We start from the raw sequence: 20,767 nt of genomic DNA, 5'->3' as shown, positions 1-20,767 counted from the left end.
ATGCAGGTGTTTCCACAGCAGGAGACATTAATCAGTGATAGCAGTACACCTTCTTCCCAGCGGACTTGGTGAGTCCCACTTCATCCCGGGGTCATGTATCTTTTGATCTTTATGTATTATGGTTGAGGTATAGCCGGGGCCTTGTTGCCAGCATTATCATTGCACTCTTCTTTATCTATAGAGGCTCCGTAGACATAGTGTGGGTTGTGTATTGGTGCTGGAAAAGACAAACTATGTTATGTTGTGGATGTATTATTTGTCCATTTGAGACTTTAAAAATGATGAAACAATTGGAAATGAATTGGTAGTTGCAGACATGACCACTTTATTGTTTAATTAAGGAAAACATATATTCTCTTTATTCATGAATGAGTTTGGGTAGAAGGAATCTAACAGGCTTGCTTGGTCGGGTTCACTCGGTTGAGCGCCGGTCGCGCTCCTCGGTTTTGGGGCGTCACAATGGGGTCGACTGTACTCATACTAATCTTCTGCACCTTACGTGCAGATCTTGGCACCGATGCTACTGCGTATGGAGGGAGCTGGCATTTAAGATGTACCTATTGTCCAGACATAGCTACTACTTGTCCTTGGTAGTTTCAGATTTGAATTGTTTTATGTATATTTGAAACATATGTTGTATTTATTTTCATATCAGTTTGTAAATCTAAGTCTTAGTGGCTCATGACTTGTACTACCAATCCTTGGGTTAATGTATGGGAACTCATTTATTTAACTTAAATATTTTCTTATTATTTTTATTAGAATTGTATAATTGTTGCTTGGCTTACCTAGCGGGTTGGGTTAGGTGCCATCACGACTAGGTGGATTTAGGGTCGTGACATTAATCTTGGAATGAGACATTAAGCCTCAAAATTGTAATTTTTCCGAATTTTGACATCCTCTTTATCCCCTGCACTAGAGTCAATTTCAACCATATGTTCAATTACGCCGGTTGAATCTAATTCTATTTATTCTTGATATCACCAACAAGCATGGAATCAGTTGGCGGATGTTCAATTCTTGATTCAAGCTCCAAACCATTTTGGAGATAACTTTCCAAGATCTCCTCAAAGGCATTTTTCTTTTTGTTTCCTTCTTCAAGTAGGAACTTCATCATGAGCTTTTACTCTCCATTCTGTCCATGCTCTGTTTCTTTCACTTCTAAAGCCTTATAGATTTCAAAACCAAAACTAGACTCGTCATTTAAGATTGACCACTACCTCTATCACATATACTCCACTCATAGGTTTAAGATTGTGTGAACAATCCTCCCTCAGGAGAATTTAAATAATTTTGCCGTGAGTGTAGTCCTCCACAATAAGGACAAGGATTATCAGAGTATGAACAACTACCATTCGACCAATTTTTATTATATGATGCCATTTTAAAAACTAAGAAAATAAACAAGAAAACAAACAAAGATATGAAATATAACTACACAAATATTCACAAGTTTGAATCAAAGCACATACACTTGCTTCCCAAACACCCTAAATGCGCCAAAGTTTTCCCCGGCAATGGTGCCAATTTTGGTCACGTCCAAATTCACTCCTCAAAGAGTAAGCGGGTACGGTCGCTTGTAATATAATATACCTAACTATGAGTCGGGGTCGAATCCCACCAGAACAATATATAGGCAATTCGGCAAGTAAGAGAATTATCGCTTATTATGCTAAGCCAAACACTAAGAAAGGTTTTGAGAAAATATTATATCTAAATTAAAAAATGTAAACTAACCTGGAAATCAATTAAATGATAAATGTCTACAAGCATGGACACAAGGGGAATTACACTCAAGTAACGATCCAATATATTTTATGATTTTACAAATATGAGCGAGTATATGTTAATTAGCCTCGGATAATAATTATACATTAGCTTCTTTCGAATTCTAACAAAACTATCTAATTAAAATATCCCTAAAACTATTAAGAGGATTATGTGCACCTAAATATGGCTACAAGTAGTTCAATCCTATCCCTAGGTAGAATCTATAAGGTGAAGGTTAACGCCTCAAGTTCTTATTAATTAATCTTTCCTAATCCAGAGTTGCCTTTTTTAAGATTAATTTGAAGTTCATGGGCGAGTCCTAGGATTAGCTAATCCCTTTGGAAATATTAAAGAATACGAATAATCAAAGAAATAATTAACTCAGTTTGTAAATAATAAAAAATCATTCAATACATAAGCAAAATAAGAGATTTAATCCAAACTTTAATAATGAATATTTCCATAAATAAGTTTCAAGTATTGGAATAAATATTACACACCTAGATATTCAATACATAACAATGAATGAGTAAAAGAGTAAGAAATTTGTCATTCAAGTCTTCAAATCTTCAATCCCCAAGTCTGGTACAAGATATCCAAGCTCCAAAGCTTGTAAAATTGGCCAAAGATTGCCAAAGATGTGTTTCAAAGTGATCTAAGTCGAGTATATGTTATTTTTTTAACAAAAACGTGAAATTCCATAAATGCCTAGTTTTTCTGCCGAGTCCTTCTTCGCATTCGCGGTCAAGCTGTAACCACCCGTCCAGTTGTTTTGTGTATTGTAGCCCCGTTCCCCCTGTTTAATTCATATTCTATGTTCATTTGTGGTTATGTTACTTGCCAAGGTGGTTGGATGGGTTTTGGAAGGTCTTGGAGTGAATTGGGACACTTAGTCCCAAGGTTGGAAGCTTAAGTTGAAAGAGTTGTCGGAACTTGACTTTTTTATAGACAACTCTGGAATAGTATTTTGATGGTTCGAATAGTTTAGAATAGTGATTTGGACATAGGCATGTGCCTGGATGTTGATTTGGAGTTCCCTAGGTTGATTTGGTGCTTTTGGCGAAAGTAGGAAAGTTGAATGTTTGAAAAGTTCAGAGGTTTCACCGGGAGTTGACTTTGGTGATATCTGTTACATCCCGTACTTTAATATTAGGATGAGTCATAGTAATCCATGTGAGCTTGAAGGGATTAAGACCATTCATGAGGTTACAGAGAATTTGTGACTATGTTATTGTAAGACCCCGTATATTTTCGGATGTTATCTCGGTGTAAACGAAGTTTCGTAAACTATTTGAACTTTTCCCCGTCTCTCTTTTATTTTCTATTTCCCCAAAATTTAGCTGGTGGCATTATGCCTATGTATAATTTTTAGGATGAAAAGGAACTTATACTTGAATTTCTACATTTGTTTACCTTAGAATGGTTATATTTTGTTCTACAAGGAAGAAAATTGATTGTTTTGTTTTGTTTTGTTCCTGTAATTCTTGCAGCTTGCAATAAACGAGCGTGGGTGGAAGTTTGAAGCTTCATACTGTTTGTGCTTTTTGGATGTTTGATAAAATGCTAGAAGTTTTTCAGCACAGGGGTAACATTTTGAATTTTCCCATCTTCAATTGTCTATTAAATGAAAAGAGCGGGCCAATTTTAGAACCAAGCTTCGAGATAAATATTTTTCTTATAGTTTGGATGCTAAAAGAATTAGGTTGAGATTGAAAGAGAAGTTCACCTCATAAAAAGTTGGATATTAGGTAATCAATTTTCTATCCCTAGCTTCAATGAATCTTCTTTCATGAGGGAAAGTGATTGTTGATAACACTTGAAAAGTTTTATACTAATAACTTTTAGGGTGACACTTGAGGAAAGTGATTGGATTTATTTGAATTTGTTTGATCTTCATTGGAGAAGTATCTAGCACCATGTAACTGATCAAACAAATCATCTATTTTAGTAATAGGTACTTATTTTTGATTGTGACTTTGTTGAGTTGCCGGTAGTCAATACACATCCTCAGTGATCCATATTTCTTTCTCACAGAGAGGATCAGTGCGCCCCATGGTGACACACTCGGTCGGATGAAATGCTTCTCTAACAAATCCTTCAATTGTTCCTTTAGCTCATTTAATTCTGTTGGCGCCATTCTATAGGGTGGAATAGATATAGGATGCGTGCCTGACATCACATCAATCCCAAAATCAATCTCCCCGTCTGGTGGGATTCCAGGAAGTTCATCAGGAAAGACCTCCGGAAATTCATTCACCACTGGCACAGACTCGAGTGTAGGTGCCTCAGCATCGATGTCTGTAATCCGGATCAAATGATAAATACACCCCTTATTAATCATCTTCACGTACTTAAGGTAAGAAATAAACCTACATTTTGGCATTACATTATCCCCCTTCCACTCAACAACTGGCCCATTTGGAAATTCAAACCTCATAGTTGTAGTTCGGCAATCGAGCTTGGCAAAACATGAATTAAGCCAATCCATTCCCATAATTACATAAAACTTGACCATCCTCAATTCAATGAGATCGGCCACGGTGTCCCGACCATGTACCGTGACAACACAACCCCTATAAACCCGTGCGGCCATAATAGACTCGCCAACCGGAGTAGATACAGAGAACGGCTCAGGAAGCTGTTCTGGTTCTACCCCAAATTCCATAGCAATATAAGGGGTAACATAGGACAAGGTGGAACCGGGATCAATAAGAGCATATACATCATGAGATTGGACAGTAAATATACCTGTGACAACATCTGGAAAAGCCTCTGCACTCTGGCGACCACTCATAGCATAGAAATGGTTGGGTCCTCCTGAACTCTACGCACCACCCCTAGTTGCACCATGCCCTGCTGGTGTTGGGGTGCCTCATGCTGGAGGGGTACTAAAGACGTAGCAGCTGCAAAACTAGATGGCTGTGTTGTGCCCCTTCCCGCTAGGGTGCGGGATGAACGACACTCCCTCTGAATATGACCCCTCAATACGCACCCGTAAGATATAAGAAAGTCCATGTAGCAGATCCCCAAGTGCATCTTCCCACACCTGTGGCATGGGGGCCTCCCTTGCTGCTGGAATCTCCCTCTTGATCAGCCTTACTGGTGGCGTCCCCTGCTTCCCTTATTGGGCCTCAAATGACTCCCCTACTGCTGACTGGGCCCTGCTTGCGGGTCATTGGCTGAAGACTGAGCAACAGACTGGGATGGCCCTGATAACCCCCCCTAAAAGCTGACCTTCCCCCACCAAATGACTCCCCAAACTTGCCGGCGGACCGGGCCTTGCTGGTACCGTCTCGCTCCATTCTGTACTTCAACTTACAGTTCTCTGTAGCTTGAGAAAATGCTACCATCTTCCCATAGTTCATATCTAAATCCAAGGCAGCTGTAGCAGCCTCATTGATAACCAAAGGGCTAAGGCCGTGCACGAACCGGCGCACTCTAGCCTCCATTATAGGCAACATGAGAATCGCATATTTAGACAGACGCGCGAACTCCATGTGATACTCCCACACACTCTTACTTCTTTTCTTAAGGTTTTCAAACTCCACGGAACGAGCTGCCCTAGTCTCGGCCGGTAAGAAATGGTCCATGAAAGCGTCAGCAAACTCACTCCACCTCGCTGGAGGGCTACCCTCCTCCCGAGAGTCCTCCCACAGCTCAAATCAAAGAATAGGCCACCCCTTTCAGGCGGTAGGCGACCAACTCCACTCCCTCCATCTCAGTAGTGCGCATAACCCAGAGAGTCTTACGCATCTCATCAATGAAGTCATGTGGGTCCTCCTCGGGATTAGCACCCGTGAACACTGGAGGATCCAACTGAAGAAACATGTTCACCATAGAACCAATAGAATCCCTTTGTTGGCTAGAAGAAATGGGTGCAAAATTTGATCTCTGGGCCTGAGAAGCCACTATCTGTGTCAGCATCTAGATAGCTCCCCTAAGATCAACATCAAAAACACTGGAATCGGAAGATGGGGCTGGTGGTGGAACCGGAATATCAGTTGGAGGAACCGCTGCACCCTCAGTAGGTACATGAGCTGGTGTGGCCTGGTCATCTGTAATGGAATCAAGCAATGTAGTGTCACGCCCCAAACTCAGGGAGCGCGACCAACGCTCAACCGAGAGAACCCTGCCGAGCAAGCCTATTAGACTTACTTCTACCCAAACTAATCCATGAATAAAGAGGAGATGTACTCCATTAATCAATCACTAAGAAGATTTTATTAACAACTTCCTTTTTCATTTCCATTAGTAGCTTCATTCATAACTTCCAAAACATTACGAGTTTATAGAATTAATGAAAAACATAATTTCCAAGTACCAACATTTCTAGTTCAATTCCCAACATCAACCATAACCCACAACCTGTCTACGGAGCCTCTAAATACAATAGAAGAGTAATATGAAAATACCGGCAACAAGGCCCCGGCTATACCTCAAACCACTGTACATGAGAAGCAAAAGATACATGACCCCAAAATGAGGTGGGGCTCACCAAATTAGCTAAAAAGAGTATACTGCTATCACTGATTAATGTCGCCTGCTGAAGAACCACCTACATCCATTAAAGATGCAGCGCCCCCGGCAAAAGGGACGTTAGTACTGTCGAATAGCACTAGTATGTATCGGAAAAAATCCTCTTTCAAAATAGAATGCCCTTATAAGAAAAGGTAACACATAGAAACAACAAGTCACAATCAACAATATCCAAATGTCTAGTTAAAACATAAAAATTTCTAAAATACAAACTTCATATATAATTTTGGTTGGGAGATCATTAGCACTGATATACCACCGTCTTTGTTAGCACGGAGTCCGATCATGCCCGATCGGCTAGGCCATCTCCCCACGAATAATGTGGTTTGACATGTGATGCAAAAGAAAGTTGTTACCAAGAGTAGTACCACAATATGCACAGTATGGTGTCTGATCTCCACCCGATCAGCTAGTTCGCCTTCCCACATATGCCGTGCGGGTTGGCTTTTCCAATCCACAAATGTTCTAGTTTTATCCCAATTAAGGGTAATAATATCATAATCCACCCCTACACCGGCACGTGTAGTTTCAGCTGTGGGCCTTATGACCCACCCTTCCTCAGTATTGCTAATGATGCTCCCAAATAAAGTTTTGATTTGATTTGCAAACAGAAATATCATAAATACAATTGTACTCACATCAACATCTTTCACATTGTATGAATTCTCACTAGTATTATCAGTCATTCACAACGACAATATTTCCTTGGCTCATTAGGCCATTCACAAGATTCTTTATTCCTGGCACGATGGCCATATTTCATATTCCACACTTTCACCTCTTTCAATTTCAACGATCACCATCAACTATCAACATATAGGATATTTTAAAAATCATATACTTCAAATCCATTTGAAATGGAAACTTCAAACACAAATGGTTTCTTCCCAAAGAATGAAGCATACCAACCTACAATAGAAACACACATGAAAAATCATAAACAGTCAACACATCATTTACTCTTGCAATACTCTCCCCAGAAATGACAATGTACAATTTCAACACATGAGTATATAGAACTCGAATCACGCTGGATATATTTATAAATCAAAGCATTAGTTAAAGCAGCCACTAATGGGCATGAATTTAGTACAAAAGCTTTTAGACAATTCTATCTTTCATTGAAACACGACTCAATGCCATAACCTTTTAATACGTATCCCACACTTTAAACTTACAAAAACATTATGGAATTCAATTCCAAGAGAGAAAGTTTAGCCAACATACCTCAATTGCGCTTCTTTAGACTCTACAATTTTCCGGAACCCTTAGCAACCTCAATCTATTTTGGCAATATACAAATTGAACCCAAAATTAGGAAAACGTTCATGGTTCTAGTTCACTTTTTATTTTTCCCACACCCCTTATCACATGCATGCAAGATAAACCACCCTTATACCCATGAAGTATCATACTAATACCCCATTATACCAATGTTTGAAATTAAGAGCTAGGGTGATGAAGCCTTACCTTTTAGGGTAAAGAATTTTAGTGCTCTACTTGAATATTTCCAAGTCTTTCAGCGATGATTGAAGATCAATTTGATGAAAACTTAGACCCTCCCTCTTGAACCCTCTCTCTTTCACTCTAGAAACATTTGAAAATAAGCTCAAAATAGACCTAAGGGGTATTTTAACGGAATGGGGGTCGAGTTTTAAATTAAGAAAATGGGTGCCCCGACACAGGTCTGCGGTCACATATGCGATCACATAATGGTTATGCGGTCCGCAAAGTGACCGCAGAAATGGACCTCACGGGCCCGAACTTACGGCCCAGGTATGCGACCAGTATGCGGTCCGCATACTCGTTCTGCGGTCGCATAATGTACCGCAGAACTCCCTCTGCAAAAACTCAAGAGGGATTATGTGATCGATATGCGGTCCGCATATCGATTATGCGGTCGCATAATCGACTACAAAACTGACTTCAAGTTGGCCAAACTTACTGCTTCACTCTGCGGCCATTATGCGGTCCGCAGAGTGATTATGCGGCCGCATAATGGGCCGTATAAACACGCTATTCCGTCAAAAATTTTCCTTTAATTTCCGGTGCATTGTTCAACCCAAAAAGTTCGAAACTCTTATACCATCCTCAAACACGTAAGCCTACTCCGGCACCACGAAATTGTGAATTCACTTGCGAATATTACGGGGCTTTACACTAAAATATTTCAAAATTTTCCGGGGTGTTATATTCTTCCCCACTTAGGATCATTCGTCCTCGAATGAGGGTCAAAATTAGCTTTCAATGTGGCTCAACTGTTGGTTCACACACACCAGTAGTTTCAAAATTTGGCTAACTCCCTAAATTTCAAAAACAAATTCGGCAGACTCTCCCCTGTAACTGGGCCTGTCCATCTGCCAGAGTAACACCAAAACAATTCCTAACAACACATCCACAACTTGACAAAACATCACCATGTATAACAACGTCACTAATCTCATCATTACAATCATTATACTATCAAGAGTGGTATCTGGACATGAGCTGCACATATTTAAATAATAACACACATAAGTACCTTTCAAATCACAATCATTTAACTATACACTCAAGTGGGAACATTTTATTTCTTAATACTTTTGCCCCTCCATGTGGTCTCCTTGACTTACAGACTTCGCCATAACACATTAACAGAGACAATCTCAACTCCCAGACTTTTCTAACAAGGATAGCAAATAGTTGCTCCTCACAATCCCATTATCCCTTATCTTCACCTTATTAGACATAGACTCATGAAACAACGGGTACAAGGAAAACAATAATAGGAAAATATCATACTCATAGTTTAGCCTATTTCCTTTCAAAATTTCATAAGGCCTAATGTGACTTTACATACTTTACCTTTATTAACAATTCACATAGCATCTTCATGCAGAAAATATTTAAAATAATCCATTCACTTTCTTCAACTCTAAATATCCACACCGAACACCCAAACTAAACCTTTGGCAACCTCCAACAATTTCTCTAAGATGTGCTAGCTTAACTATGACCATAAAATTTCCTATTCCATATATTTGATCACGGGATGATGCTTCTTGTTTGACATGCCTGAACCTACAATACTCGATAGATTTGCTACAAACAGGAATAACGAGGTTCGAGATTTTGCTGGGAATATTCAAGAATCCATCAATGTGCTGAGCACGGCATTTTAGGAAGTTATACCCTAAGAGACATGAAGGTCACTACCAATAGCGCTGACATGGAGATTCGTTGTGGTGACACCATCGATTCAACAAACGAGTCATAGAGTTTCCTAATAGGCATAGATAATGTAAGGATCAGGGTCATGATTAGGAGATTTAAATAAATGAGTCATTTTAGACATGTGACATATGGAAGGCATGGTCTGGAGGATAAATACATTAGTGTCAGTTATTGTTGGAATAATATGAGCCAAGTAAAGGACAACAACAATTGTTTCATTCCATACGTGCCTTATTTAGCAATGGAAGGCCTCAAAGAGAAATAACATTTATGTGACACCAGTCGCCTCTTGGAATGTAGTGAAAATAAGTTTAACTCAAAATTAGAATATTCTAGCACCCTGAATGTGATATGGGTTTCAAGATATACAAAGTTGCATTACACTCTTAATAGTAACTAGCACAAGGAATCTATGCCACAAGCTTACGAGGATGAAAAGAAGTTGAACACTTATGAGATTATTATCATTCCCACAGGTTAACCTTTGCCAATATTTGATCCTATGGCCATATTTTATATTCCACACTTTCACCTCTTTCAATTTCAATGATCACCATCAAGTATCAACATATAGGATATTTTAAAAATCATATACTTCAAATCCATTTGAAATGGAAACTTCAAACACAAATGGTTTCTTCCCAAAGAATGAAGCATACCAACCAGCAATAGAAACACACATGAAAAATCATAAACAGCCAATACACCATTTACTCTTGCAATACTCTCCCCAGAAATGACAATGTACAATTTCAACACATGAGTATATAGAACTCGAATCACGCTGGATATATTTATAAATCAAAGCATTAGTTAAAGCAGCCACTAATGGGCATGAATTTAGTACAAAAGCTTTTAGAGAATTCTATCTTTCATTGAAACACGACTCAAAGCCATAACCTTTTAATACGTAACCCACACTTGAAACTTACAGAAACATTATGGAATTCAATTCCAAGAAAGAAAGTTTAGCCAACATACCTCAATTGCGCTTCTTTAGACTCTACAGTTTACCAGAACCCTTAGCAACCTCAATCTATTTTGGCAATATACAAATTGAACCCAAAATTAGGAAAACGTTCATGGTTCTAGTTCACTTTTTATTTTTCCCATACCCCTTATCACATGCATGCAAGATAAACCACCCTCATACCCATGAAGTATCACACTAATACCCCATTATAGCTATGTTTGAAATTAAGAGCTGGGGTGATGAAGCCTTACCTCTTAGGGTGAAGAATTTTAGTGCTCTACTTGAATATTTTCAAGGCTTTCAGCGATGATTGAAGATCAATTTGATGAAAACTTAGACCCTCCCTCTTGAACCCTCTCTCTCTCTCACTCTAGAAACATCTGAAAATGAGCTCAAAATAGACTTAAGGGGTATTTTAACGGAATGGGGGTCGAGTTTTAAATTAAGAAAATGGGTGCCCCACCACAGGTATGCGGTCGCATATGCGACCGCATAATGGTTATGCGGTCCGCAAAGTGACCGTAGAAATGGACCTCAGGGGCCTGAACTTACGGCCCAGGTATACGACCAGTATGCAGTCCACATACTCGTTCTGCGGTCGTATAATGCAGCGCAGAACTCCCTCCGCAAAAACTCAAGAGGGATTATGCGATCGATATGCGGTCCGCATATCGATTATGCGGTCGCATAATCGACTACAAAACTGACCTCAAGTTGGCCAAACTTACTGCTTCACTCTGCGGCCATTATGCGGTCCGCAGAGTGATTATGCGTTCGCATAATGGGCCGTATAAACGCGCTATTCCGTAAAAAAATTTTCTTTACTTTCCGGTGCGTTGTTCAACCCAAATAGTCCGAAACTCTTATACTATCCTCAAACACGTAAGCCTACTCCGGCACCACAAAACTGTGAATTCACTTGCGAATATTATGGGGTTTACACTGAAATACTTCAAAATTTTTCGGAGTGTTACATTCTCCCCCGCTTAGGATCATTCGTCCTCGAATGAAGGTCAAAATTAGCTTTCAATGTGGTTCAACTGTTGGTTCACACACACCAGTAGTTTCAAAATTTGGCTAACTCCCTAAATTTCAAAAAATAATTCGCCAGATTCTCCCTTGCAACTAGGCCTATCCACCTACCAGAGTAACACCAAAACAATTCCTAACAACACATCCACAACTTGACAAAACATCACCATGTATAACAACATCACTAATCTCATCATTACAAATATTATACTATCAAGAGTGGTATCTGGACATGAGCTGCACATATTTGAATCATAATACACAGAAGTACCTTTCAAATCACAATCATTTAACTATACACTAAAGTGGGAACAGTTTATTTCTTAACACTTTTTCCCCTCCATGTGGTCTCCTCGACTTACAGACTTTGCCATAACACATTAACAGAGACAATCTCAACTCCCAGACTTTTCTAACAAGGATAGCAAATAGTTGCTCCTCACAATCCCATTATCCCTTATCTTCACCTTATTAGACATAGACACATGAAACAACGGGTACACGGAGAACAATAATAGGGAAACATCATACTCATAGTTTAGCCTATTTCCTTTCAAAATTTCATAAGGCCTAATGTGACTTTACATACTTTACCTTTATTAACAATTCACATAGCATCTTCATGCAGAAAATATTTAGAATAACTCATTCACTTTCTTCAACTCTAAATCTCCACGCCGAACACCCAAACTAAACCTTTGGCAACCTCCAACAATTTCTCTAAGATGTGCTAGCTTAACTATGACCATAAAATTTCCTATCCTATATATTTGATCACGGGATGATGCTTCTTGTTTGACATGCCTGAACCTACAATACTCGATAGATTTGCTACAAATAGGAACAACGAGGTTCGAGATTTTGCTGGGAATATTCAAGAATCCATCAACGTGCTAAGCATGGCATTGCAGGAAGTTATATCCTAAGATACATGAAGGTCACTACCAAAAGCACTGACATGGAGATTCGTTGTGGTGACACCATCAGTTCAACAAAAGAGTCATAGAGTTTCCTAGTAGGCATAGATAATGTAGGGATCAGGTTCATGATTAGGAGATTTAAATAAATGAGTCATTTTAGACATGTGACATATGGAAGGCATGGTCTGGAGGATAAAGACATTAGCGTCAGTTATTGTTGGAATAATATGAGCCAGGAAAAGGACAACAACAATTGTTTCATTCCATACCTGCCTTATTTAGCAATGGCAGGCCTCAAAGAGAAATAACACTTATGTGACACCAGTCGCCTCTTGGAATGTAGTGAAAATCAGTTTAACTCAAAATTAGAATATTCTAGCACCCTGAATGTGATATGGGTTTCAAGATATACAAAGTTGCATTACACTCTTAACAGTAACTAGCACAAGGAATCTATGCCACAAGCTTACGAGGATGAAAAGAAGTTGAACACTTATGAGATTATTATTATTCCCACAGCTTAACCTTTGCCAATATTTGATCCTATGTGAGAGGACTAGAGATACGATGAGTTTGTCTTTCAATTCAATATGCTCATCATAAGGCTGCTCAACTTTCCATCCCACACAATTGGAATCATGTAACTAGGACATCTTAATGTTGGATGAAATCATGTATTAGTTAGAGAGAATGAACACTTTGCCGTGAGCTAGACATGTTTTTGCCATAACAACTCTCAAAGTTGCCATTTCAGGCCAATTCATGGGAAACCACAATACTGGGAACTAGGTGAGTTACTCACTGAGGCATGATCTAGGTGGACATGAAAGTCATACTGAGATGGGTAAACAACAAGACCTCCCTGTGACGAATTTGTGATAAATTTCAACTTGCTCAGAAACTTTATGTGGATAAGTGGCCCCTTTCAATTGGCATGTACGCACATGATAGGTGCTAAGATATACTCTCATGTTACTGGACAATGAAAATGATTCATGATACTATTCATAAAGGAGTAGAATAATTGTTCCAACCATAGAAGTCACATATACCGGAGAGGAAAACAGTGACTCAAGAAGGATCTCAACACTTGGCTGCTTTCCATTGGATATGATACCGCACAGGTAAATATTACGGTGATGCATGTATAGCACAAATGAGCAGATGTTATCCATTTGAATCAAAAGGTTTCGTACGAAATTCATCAGGTATTGTCCCTTGTTGAGAACTTAGGGAAGCAGTGGGAAGTATTAACCTAGGGTTATAACGCAATTCAAGGAACCCATTATAGACTAAATTTCTCAAGGGGTTGTAAATATAAGAATTGTGATAAAGAGGCTTCACGAATACGGTGCCTCGTTCTAAGAGTAGATACACAGAACAACTTATAAAGTTGTTTCGGTTCTATCCCAACTTCCATAGTAACATAAGAGGTGACATATGACAAAGTGGAACCGAGATCAATAAGAACATACACATCATGAGATCGGACAGTCAATATACCTGTAACCGCATCTGGAGAAGCCTCAAACTTTTGTGGATGTAGTAGCTACAGAACTGGCTGGTTGTGCCATGCCCTTGCCCATACTCTGGCGAGACAAGTAACAATCTCTTTAAAAGTGGCCAGTCATACCACACTTGTAGCATACTTTTGTACCATAGTGACACACTCCTACATGGCATCTCCCACACTTCACACAATGGGGATGAGGTCCACTGAACTGACTCATCTCACTGACATGATATTTACCATTTTTGCATACATCATAAGCATACCCCTTATCCTTCCTCCAAACTTCCAATGCAGGATTAACAATTCCAGCACCGGATTGCTGTGTGGGACTTTGGAATTGCCCAAAGATACCACCTCTAACACGTTGCTGAGCATACTCACAACATGACGCCAAATGTTCCTTCTCGCATGACGGACATAACCGGATGGGTGTACCCAACCTAGGACATTTGTTCTTCTTGTGCCCCCTCTTTCCACAGCCATAACATATTTTAAGGGTCATCCAACATATTCCCAAGTGTCGCTTCTTGCAAATCACACAATCTGGTTCATTAGCACCAACAACCCTCTTTCGTTTCTTAGATTCTCTCACCACACGATCTGATGGTGCGGTGATAGTGGTAGGAATAAGGACACTTCCTTTAGCAACAAGTTCTTCCAACCCCTCCACGGCTCGACGCATTCTCCCATAAAACTCTTGTGTAATCTCCCCCAGATTCAATGGAGCGGTTATTCCTTCCTCGTTGTTTTTAACTCGTGGATTACTCATTTGAAAAATATCATGAGACATAATGAGGAAATTAGCTTCCTATCTTGAGCTCTATCACACGATTTTGGAGTATCAAAGAAGTGTGAAATTCCTAAATGTCCAAGTAGCCTCCTCATTATAGATGTGGTCGACAACACACCGATAAGAAGGACTCTACTAGACACGGCTCCGAGATATCCTAGGACACTTTAAAACCTTAGGTTCTGATACCAAGTTTGTCACGCCCCAAACTCAGGGAACGCGACCGGCGCTCCACCGAGAGAACCCGGCCGAGCAAGCCTATTAGACTTACTTCTACCCAAACTCATCCATGAATAAAGAGGAGATGTACTCCATTAATCAATCACTGAGAAGATTTTATTAACAACTTCCTTTTTCATTTCCATTAGTAGCTTCATTCATAACTTCCAAAACATTACGAGTTTATAGAATTAATGAAAAACATAATTTCCAAGAGCCAACATTTCTAGTTCAATTCCCAACATCAACCATAACCCACAACCTGTCTACGGAGCCTCTAAATACTATAGAAGAGTAATATGGAAATGCCGGCAACAAGGCCCCGGCTATACCTCAAAACACTGTACATGAGAAGCAAAAGATACATGAACCCGAAATGAGGTGGGGCTCATCAAATCAGCTGAAAAGAGTGTACTGCTATCACTGATCAATGGAGCCTACTGAAGAACCACCTGCATCCATTAAAAATGTAGCGCCCCCGGCAAAAGGGATGTTAGTACTGTCGAATAGCACTAGTATGTATAGCTGAAAATCCTCTTTCAAAATAGAATGCCCTTATAAGAAAAGGCAACACATAGAAATAACAAGTCACAATCAACAATATCCAGACGTCCAGTTAAAACATAAAAATTTCCAAAATACAAACTTCATATATAATTTTGGTTGGGAGATCATTTGCACTGATATACCACCGTCTTTGTTAGCACGGAGTCCGATCACACCTGATCAACTAGGCCATATCCCCACGAACAATGTGGTTTGACATGTGATGCGAAACAAAGTTGTTACCAAGAGTAGTACCACAATATGCGCAATATGGCATCTGATCTTCACCCTATCAGCTAGGCCACCTTCCCACATATGCCGTGCGGGTTGACTTTTCCAATCCACAAAGGTTCCAGTTTCATCCCAATTAAGGTAATAATATCACAATCCACCCCTACACCGGCACGTGTAGTTTCAGGTGTGGGCTTTATGACCCGCCCTTCCTCGATTTTGCTAATGATGCTCCCAAAAATATTTTTGATTTTTTTTGCACACCGAGGTAACATAAATACAATTGTACTCACCTCAACATCTTTCACATTGTATAAATTCTCATTAGTATTTCCAGTTATTTACAACGACAATATTTCCTTGGCTCATTTGGCCATTCGCAAGATTCTTTATTCCTGGCACGATGGTCGTATTTCATATTCCACACTTTCACCTCTTTCAATTTCAAAGATCACCATCAAATATCAACATATAGAATATTTCAGAAATCATATACTTCAAATCCATTTGTAATGAGAACGTTAAACACAAATGGCCTCTTCCTAAAGAATGGGGCATTGCAACCAACAATAGAAACATACATCAAAATCATAAACAGTCAAAGCACCATTTATTCTTGCAATATTCTTCCCCAGAAATGAAAATGTATAATTTCAACACATGAGTATATAGAACTCGAATCACGCTGGATATATTTATAAATCAAAGCATTAGTTAAAGCAGCCACTAATGGGCATGAATTTAGTACAAAGGCTTTTAGACAATTCTATCTTTCATTGAAACACGACTCAAAGCCATAACCTTTTAATACGTAACTCACACTTTGAAACTTACAGAAACATTATGGAATTCAATTCCAAGAGAGAAAGTTTAGCCAACATACCTCAATTGTGCTTCTTTAGACTCTACAATTTTTCGAAACCCTTAGGAACCTCAATCTATTTTAGCAATATACAAATTGAACCCAAAATTAGGAAAACATTCATGGTTCTAGTTCACTTTTTATTTTTCCCACACCCCTTATCACATGCATGCAAGATAAACCACCCTCATACCCATGAAGTATCACACTAATACCCCATTATAGCTATGTTTGAAATTAAGAGCTGGGGTGATGAAGCCTTACCTTTTAGGGTGAAGAATTTTAGTGCTCTACTTGAATATTTCCAAGGCTTTGAGCGGTGATTGAAGATCAATTTGATGAAAACTCAGACCCTCCCTCTTGAACCCTCTCTCTCTCTCTCTCTCACTCTAGAAACATCTGAAAATGAGCTCAAAATAGACCTACCGGGTATTTTAACGGAATGGGGGTCGGGTTTTAAATTAAGAAAATAGGTGCCCCGACACAGGTCTGCGGTCGCATATACGACCGTATAATGGTTATGCGGTCCGCAAAGTAACCGCAGAAATGGCCCTCAGGGGCCTGAACTTACGGCCCAGGTATGCGACCAGTATGCGGTCCACATACTCGTTCTGCGGTCGCATAATGCACCGCAGAACTCCCTCCGCAAAAACTCAAGAGGGATTATGCGATTGATATGCGGTCTGCATATCGATTACGCGGTCGCATAATTGACCGCAAAACTGACGTCAAGTTGGACAAACTTACTGCTTCACTCTGCGACCATTATGCGGTCCGCAGAGTGATTATGCGGCCGCATAATGGGCCGCATAAACGCGCTATTCCGCCAAAAATTTACCTTTACTTTCCGGTGCATTGTTCAACCCAAAAAGTCTGAAACTCTTATACCATCCTCAAACACGTAAGCCTACTCCGGCACCACGAAACTTTGAATTCACTTGTGAATATTAAGGGGCTTTACACTGACATACTTCATAAATTATCGGGGTGTTACATTCTCCCTCGCTTAGGATCATTCGTCCTCGAATGAGGGTCAAAATCCTTCATTAGCATTCAATATGGTTCAACTGTTGGTTCACATACCAGTAGTTTCAAAATTTGGCTAACTCCCTAAATTTCAAAAAATATTTTGCCAGAGTCTCCCCTGTAACTGGGCCTATCCACCTGCCAGAGTAACACCAAAACAATTCCTAACAACACATCCACAACTTGACAAAACATCACCATGTATAACAACGTCGCTAATCTCATATTACAGGCATTATACTATCAAGAGTGGTATCTGGACATGAGCTTCACATATTTAAATCATAACACACAGAAGTACCTTTCATTGTTCAACCCAAAAAGTCTGAAACTCTTATACCATCCTCAAATACGTAAGCCTACTCCGGCACCACAAAACTTTGAATTCACTTGCGAATATTACGGGGCTTTACACTGAAATACTTCAAAATTTTACGGGGTGTTACATGTAGCAGTTGGGGGATTATCCTCACCCCTCGGGTATTCACCCGCCTCACCAAGTAAAGGGTCAACTTCCACTCCTAAGGTGGCATTGGCTCATTAGCTAGTTCTTTCTCTCTTCCTAGGTGCTATATACTGAAAGTTAAAGGAATGCAAGAGTTAGAGGAGGAACAGTTTCACAATCAGTTATATCGCACGATCCAGAATATCAAAGAAGGGTATTATTCCTAAATGTCCAAGTAGCCTCCAACTTATAGATGTGGTCGACAACACACCGATAAGAAGGACTCCACTAAACACGGCTCCGAGACATCCTTGGACACTTTAAAACCTTATGCTATGATACCAAGTTTGTCACGCCCTCAACCTCGGGGAGCGCCAGTAGCGAGTGGACCCGGTCGAGCAAACCTATTAGACACTTTCTACCTGACGCGCTTATGATCATGAGAAGGCATGTTTTCACTAATTAAACAATAGAGAGATCATATATATATACACACATCACTAAGTTATTTCATTTTGTTACATCATTTTTAAGTTTCAAAATACATACATCCTTATGGATGAGTGGAACAAGAGTCCAAAACACAACATGATCTGTTGACCTTTCGTTACCCATATACAACCCACATAGTGTCTACGAAGCCTCTAAAGATACAAAGGAGAGTAAATATGGTGCCGGCAACAAGGCCCCGGCTATACCTCAAAAAGTGACCACAATATAAACATAAGGTACAATACATTATCGCGGAATGAAATGGGGCTCACCGAGTCCGCTGAGAAGAGGATGCAACACTATCTGTGATCAACACTGTCTGCTATGGAACCACCTGCATCCATTTAACGATGCAGCGGCCCCGGAAAAAGGGACGTTAGTACTGTCGAATAGTACTAGTATGTAAAACTAAAACACTATCTCAATAGAATGAACAATAACACAGGGGTAAGCAGTCAAGAATGCAATATGGGCTTCAAATAACACTAAAACATCAAGTTAAGGATCACATAGATTTTCAAGTCGATTTCCACATCATTAGTTTAGGTGATCTTAAGTGCCGATATTCCACAATTCACAATACCACCGTATTCTTACACGGAGTCCGATCACGACCCGATCGGCTAGGTCGTCTCATTTGAGACATCAACCATAACCACAATTTCAATTTTCATTTTCATCACAGTCACCACCATGTGTGCGGCATGGCGTCCGATCATGGCCCGATCGGCTAGGCCGTCTCACCCAAGACGTTACCTTTTTTAGTCAATCATCTCACATCATACTTCTTTCATATCTTTTCGATTCATTGGCACTAGTGATCACGATTACAAAGTCATTCTTGGCACTTGGCCGTATTTCATAGTTCCAGTTCCCTTTTCCACATTCAAATATCATTATCATTATCAACAACAATAGGGCTTCCCATTCAAGACATTAAATTCACATATGAGCAATTTGGGAAATCTTAGGCACATAGAGGGTTTTCATACAATTTGGCATAACAACCTTTATTTCGATCTTGACATGAAGTCTTAACATTTCTAACACATATTCCACATTTTGAACCCATCCTCAAATGGTCAGATGACATGATGAAGCATTTAGAATAAATATTGAACATATATCCTACTACACGGTTACATTTAGGAATAGCCAATTCAATAATGATCAAGGACTTACTCCAATTACATGAACACCGTGGGATTCAATTCTAAGAAGAAGGGGGTTTAGCCAACATACCTCAATTGAGCTTCTTAAACTCTAAAATGATCCGGAATTCTTAGCAACTTCAAACTATTTTAGATATATAAGAAGTTGAACCAAAATTAGGAAGATGATCATGGTTTTAGCTCATTTGAGCATATTATCAAAAATTAGGTGTGAATCAATGTTTTAAGGCCCTTTTTGTGGAAGTTTCCACCATTCCCCTATCCATTCTCTACCATTTTTAGCTCACAGCCTTCCCACATACTTCAAGGATACATGCATGTAAGACAACAACCCCCACACCCAATATTTGTCTCTCTATTTAACCCATTTTTGTAAAATTTTGAAATTGAGAGCTAGGACATAGATCCTTACCTTTAGGGTGAAGACTTCTGTTGTTAATCCTCAATGGTTGAGAAAGAATTGATGGATAATAGGTTGAAGGTTGCTCCCTCACTCTAAGAATTCTCTCTCTCACTCTAGAATATCAGAAATGTGCTCAAAATGAGCTATGGTACATGTTTTAATGAAATAGGGTCGAGTTTAAAAACCCCAAAAATGAAGCTCCGAAACAGGGTATGCTATCGCATATACGACCGCAGAATGGATATGCAGTCCGCATATCGGTCGCACAAATTGGGTGCCAAAACTGGAGAGGAACTAACCGGGTATGCGATCACTATGCGGCCCGCAGACCTGTTCTGCGGTCGCATAATGCGTCGCAGAACCTCCCTCCACAAAACTCCAAGGTTGATTGTGCGACAAGAGTGTGGCCCACAAAATGGTTATGCGGTCGCATAATGGACCGCGAAAATGGCATCACAATGACCCAGAAAACTGATTCACTCTGCGACTATTCTGCGGTCCGCAGAGTGGTTCTGCGGTCGCAGAATAGGTCGCAAAAATGCCTACTTCTACCCAACATTTTCTTCAACTCCCCAGTGCACTATTCAATAAAATATTTCTCTATGTCTGCCCCGGCATCACGGA

General features: G+C 39.7%; 1 protein-coding gene across 2 annotated transcripts in view; it reads right to left on the bottom strand.

Moving 5' to 3' along the window:
* Nucleotides 1-20,767, bottom strand: part of LOC104089309 (F-box protein CPR1-like) — a 169,646-nt gene that overhangs the window by 93,403 nt on the left and 55,476 nt on the right. The window contains exon 2 of one of the 2 annotated variants that reach the window (XR_011412650.1): nt 15,391-15,418. The exons of the other annotated variant lie outside the window; for it this stretch is intronic. The gene's annotated coding sequence lies outside the window, so the exon portion shown is untranslated. Of the gene's footprint in view, nt 1-15,390; nt 15,419-20,767 lie in introns of those variants that run through there. 2 annotated transcript variants of the gene reach the window in all.

Source organism: Nicotiana tomentosiformis, chromosome 1 (assembly GCF_000390325.3).
Source record: "Nicotiana tomentosiformis chromosome 1, ASM39032v3, whole genome shotgun sequence".
Lineage (NCBI taxonomy): Eukaryota > Viridiplantae > Streptophyta > Magnoliopsida > Solanales > Solanaceae > Nicotiana > Nicotiana tomentosiformis.
The sequence above is the reverse complement of the archived record's forward strand: the minus strand, read 5'-3'. Positions and strand labels throughout refer to the sequence as shown.